At 38.2% G+C, this 5555-nt stretch overlaps 1 long non-coding RNA gene across 1 annotated transcript; it reads right to left on the bottom strand.

Annotated features, from left to right (window-relative positions):
• Positions 1-1617: 1617 nt before the first annotated feature.
• Positions 1618-4606, bottom strand: LOC113297928. The gene is made up of 3 exons (XR_003333903.1): positions 4438-4606; positions 2412-2496; positions 1618-1798 (listed from the first exon to the last, which is right to left on the bottom strand). It is a non-coding gene; the product is annotated as an uncharacterized LOC113297928 (long non-coding RNA).
• Between the last annotated feature and the right edge of the window lie 949 nt (positions 4607-5555).

Raw genomic sequence — 5555 nt, 5'->3', positions numbered from 1 at the left:
CACCAGTTCAGCTGAATCATAACCCAACTCATTCAAATCTTCCACACAACTTCCTATATGTGTCTTCAATTAAACCACAACAACCCATTCACATCCTGAGTTCCATAATTACACCACTACTGTATCAAGACCTCAACTATCATTGCAATCATCTAAATTTCAACTCAGGAACCCTAACTCCAATTTGGGGAAGAACAACTCAAACCTTAATTCTCTATGAAACTAGAATTAAACCTTATTCAATCATGTCTACCCAAAATAACAACAAACCCAAGAAACAAAATACCAAACCAAACTCAATTCCATAAAGGACTCAAATAAAACCGAAACCCTTAATTTAATCTCCAATTTACCTTTTCTGAGGATTCTGCACACGATAATCGAATCAACACCACCACCATCACTCGATCCTTGATTAGTCTCCTCTTAACTCGATCTCAGAATCTCTCTTTCGTCTCTCAAATCACCAGCAGGAACGAACAGAGAAGAAAAGAAGAAAGAGAAGGAAGAAGAAAAAATGAGTTTCTCTTACGAATGGTTTTGGATAAAACCAACAAAATTACTAAGGCGCCCAATGATGATATGGGCAGCCAGGTCGGTTTGTCTGCAAAAGACTAATTTACCCTTCATACAAATCCAGTGATATCTTCTTCGTCTGGTATCCGAATGACACGTTCGAGTAGCCCATTCCGCATAACTTTTCAAAATCTAACCAGCAGTACCAGTTTCGTATCTGGATCGTTGTTAGGTTAATATCTAAGAATTAAGGTTCATCTCAAATTAATCGAGTCATTAGCGGCTTAATCGTCTCTTGACTGGTCCAATAGCGTTGACGAGCTTGAAGGTCCTTACATTCTCCCCACCTTATACATTTTTGTCCTCGAAAATCGAACCATCCTTCTAGTCTTCAAAACTCCCCACCTTATTCAGAAGTATTATCACCCGCCTAAGTGTAAGTACTGCACATACTTACAACTGCGCGAAAAATCAACTCATTTAAAATGAGTTCGAAAACAACAAGAAATGAAACACAAACCTATATGGTTTTCTACAACTAAAATTTGCGGCTCTAGGTTCAAAAGACTATATTCTATTTCAAATAAATTATTGGTTCTAAGTACATTAGAAGATACCCTATAATGATTTTTTCTTTTATATGATAATCAGGATCTATTAAATACACGAATCTCACTATTTCTCTAGTGTTGGATTCCACTACGTGTACATAATTCCAAACTAATTGTTCTCTAACTTCCATGAGCTTCTACACCATAATATAATTGGTTTGACCTACAATTTTTACTTCATAGCAAACACACACCACAAGGAATCGAATAGTCAAACAAAATAATATTTTAGTTATTGATAGATTTTAGTGATTAATATTTGTCTCGCAACTTATCTCGGTTCTAAACTGAACTATTACACTAACTAGCACTAGCTATCATCTATTGTTTCCCATGTAAGATCTAATAGTGAGATCTGATACCAACTTGTGACGCCCCAACCTAAACACCTGCTTAGCTAATAGGATTACAACCTCATTGAAGCATCAAACCTAGTTTACCGATTTTAAGAATCATAATTACGTATAGCACTAACAACAAGAAAAAAAAAAACTCTCTCTGATGTTATATAAATGAAAGTCTCTCGAGTGCTATGAATTTAATAATGTGTTGCTTTACAGACAAAGAAAGAATACATATAATAAAGATAAATAAACATCTTCAGTTCACTAAGACTTTACGCTACGAAAGAACGAACATCTTCACTGCACCATTTCTTCTGATTACTGAAACTGAAGTGGGGACGAGTGAGCACATCATCCCAAAGGGGTGCCCAATGGAAACAAATAACATTCAAGTAATCACTAACATGCATCACAGTTCTTACCATCAAGACCAGATAGTTTAGACAAACAAACATAATATGCACACGAGTGAATTCCCCACAATAAAATAGTATATATAATATTCAACCGGCTTACCCCGACCTATTATGTAATATTCGACCGGCTTACCCCGACCTACTATAGATATAAAAAGTAAAGTGCGTAATATTTAACCGACTTTCCCCGGTCTACTAAGATATAAAAGTAAAGTGCGTAATATTTAACCGGCTTTCCCCGGTCTACTAAGATATAAAAGTAAAGTGCGTAATATTTAACCGGCTTTCCCCGGTCTACTAACAATGTAAAGTGTGTAATATTCAACCGGCTTTCCCCGGCCTACATAGAACATAACAAGAAGCCGTGGGGAAACACGGTCACTCCTTGCGGGGGATTCACACGACACATATTACACACATATTTACATTCATTGTAAACATTATACATACTAATATTAAAAACACATCATGCTCGCAGATAGACAGAAATCTCAATGATTACAAGAAGGTTACAGAGTTCCCACCTGATTTGATGACAAGCCTCGCCCACCTTGAGATTCTCAATCCGCTGGTTCATCCTTTGAATCGATCGGTGTTAATAAAGACTAACTGTTAATCACACAAACACTCTAGAAATTAGTTGAGATTCTCAATCCACTGGTTCATCCTTTGAATCGATCGGTGTTAATAAAGACTAACTGTTAACCACACAAGCACTCTAGAAATTATCCAAAAGGCTCACACAAGGCTCACAACAATAATCTCATACAATTCTCTAATTATAGGCTAAGTGATCTATCTAATGGATCTAAGCCCATTTATGGTTCTACACCTTTTCTTTATCTAGCTTTAGCACATATAATGTCTACTAATCCAAATAGGTTGATTCTAAAGTCTATTAGATATGTATTATGAATATCTACCACCTTGTAGAAGGAACCAAAGGTTAATTCGGACCATAAAGGATCCAAAATATCTAACTAAGAAAACATGGTATTAAACCCAAGTCCACGGGTGTGATCCGACACGGTCCACTAAACTGGCCCATTACAACTGGGTCAACTAACGGTCAACGGGGTCAATTAACAGTCAACGTCCAAATAAGGTCAAGGTCAAGGTCCTGGTCAACTGAGTTAACTCAGTCAGACACACTAAGTCAGAAAGACTAACTCAGCCAGACATCTGACTAAGCTGAAAGATCACTGGCCTGAGCCACAGTACATCTAAACTTCTAATGCACAAGCAAAACAAAAATACAAATACTCAACCTCTGCAACATTCTATCTATACACAGTTCTATAAATTACAACTAACTTCCATCTCCCAATGTCTTGTTTTCATCAAACATTACACTTTGCAATTCCTAACTCTAGATAACATAATCTTCACATCTATACATAGCTTCATAATCTGGGCATAACCCACTTGTACCTAGAGTTGTTCTCCATTTCAATCTTTTACACAAAATCATACATTCATAGCCATCCATCAACAAAACCACTACCTACAGCTCCACCGGCAATTACTATTTTGCACATTGATCACCAACAACTTCAATGCATTTAACCCACACCAGCTCAACTGCACCAACACTGTTAAGCCTTAATTTGAACCACCTCCATTACAATTTACAGCTCCACCTGCAACATCACACCAACTCCAGAGTTGCAAACTTCTCACTTTTTAAACTTCAGTTTAGGTAGCTCTGTACCTTCAACCTGAGTTTCTACCAGTTCAATTAAACTCAGCTTCTCCCATTCCTGTCACTGCCATTTAACCCAACAGTAAAACATCACAGCAACAACATGTTATTCTCTTTCTTATTCCACCTGCACCATCTCCACATCACGTGATCAACACCATCATCTCCAGGATGAAGTATAACTCCAACTCAACTACAAATGAATCTCAGCTTAATCACTTCATTCCCATACCTCCATCATAACTGCCAATAATCAGTTCATCTCCATCTTTTGTAGTTCAACCCTGCTACAATCTTCTCCACCCCATTACCTACATTGAATCTCAACACAATATGCTCAAACCAAATACAAGCCTTTCCATATTGAAGTACACTTCAACTCTTAAGACACAATTCCATCTCTTTCACAGTCTCAAGACAGAACCACAACCATTACCAGTTTCTGACCAACAACATCCTTCCATAGCAGCACCTCCTAATCAAAACAACCAACTCCACCAGTTCAGCTGAATCATAACCCAACTCATTGAAATCTTCCACACAACTTCCTATATATGTCTTCAATTAAACCACAATAACCCATTCACATCCTGAGTTCCATAATTACACCACCACTGTATCAACACCTCAACTATCATTGCAATCATCTAAATTTCAACTCAGGAACCCTAACTCCAATTTGAGGAAGAACAACTCAAACCCTAATTCTCTATGAAACTAAAATTAAATCTTATTCAATCATGTCAACCCTAAATAATAACAAACCCAAGAAATAAAATACCAAACCAAACTCAATTCCATAAAGGACTCAAATAAAACTGAAACCCTTAATTTAATCTTCAATTTACCTTTTCTGAGAATTCTGCACACGATAATCGAATCAACACCAACACCATCACTCGATCCTTGATTAGTCTCCTCTTAACTCGATCTCAGAATCTCTCATTCGTCTCTCAAATCACCAGCAGGAACGAACAAAGAAGAGAAGAAGAAAGAGAATGAAGAAGAGAAAATGAGTTTCTCTTACGAATGGTTTTGGATAAAACCAACGAAATTACCAAGTCACCCAATGATGATATGGGCAGCCAGGTCGGTTTTTCTGCAAAATACTAATTTACCCTTCAAACAAATCCAGTGATATCTTCTTCGTCTGGTATCCGAATGACACGTTCGAGTAGTCCATTCCTCATAAATTTTCGAGATCTAACCAGCGGTACCAGTTTCATATCTGGATCGTTGTTAGATTAATATCTAAGAATTAAGGTTCATCTTAAATTAATCGAGTCATTAGCGGCTTAATCGTCTCTTGACTGGTCCAATAGCGTTGACGAGCTTGAGGGTCCTTACAGGAGCAGCATCTCTGGTTTCTTGTTGTTGTGCAGGAGTTTTAGCCGCGCCTTTCCGGAGCAGAGCCGTCTGGTGCGCTGGTGTTGCACATTTGGTTTGTTGTTCCGCCGCTGGAGCCTTCCTTTTTCCTCCTTCACTCACTACACTTACAGAGGGGCCGGTATTATACTGTTTGTTAATGACACGCTTGTTACCTCGAGTCTCTCGTGCATCTTCACTCCTGGATGTTCTGGTTCTTTCCAACAGTGATGGTGCCGTTGTAGCCGACCGTTTTGCAGCTTCATGGAGTTCAGAAAATGTCTGGAAGCGCAGATTTTCTAATAAAGCGCGATAAATAGGAACCCTACCGTTAATGCATGACTCCACCAACTGTTGTTCTGTCACGTTTGGGTCATGACAATCCAGTGCCTGAATTCTGTATCTCTTGACATAATCATTTGGATGCTCATTGTTTCGTTGAAACATTCTTCCCATGTCTGAAAAGGTGATTTGCTCCGACACGAAGAAATATTTATTGTATAAAGCGGTCACTATCTCACACCAGTTGAATGTGCAGTTTGGCGCGCTGTTGTTGTACCAGGTGTATGCTCTTCCGGTAAGTTACTTTGAAAATTCCTTG

The sequence above is a fragment of the Papaver somniferum genome, chromosome 7 (genome assembly GCF_003573695.1).
Source record: "Papaver somniferum cultivar HN1 chromosome 7, ASM357369v1, whole genome shotgun sequence".
Taxonomy (NCBI): Eukaryota; Viridiplantae; Streptophyta; class Magnoliopsida; order Ranunculales; family Papaveraceae; genus Papaver; species Papaver somniferum.
Note: the sequence above shows the minus strand (reverse complement) of the source record. Positions and strands in the feature narration are given on the sequence as shown.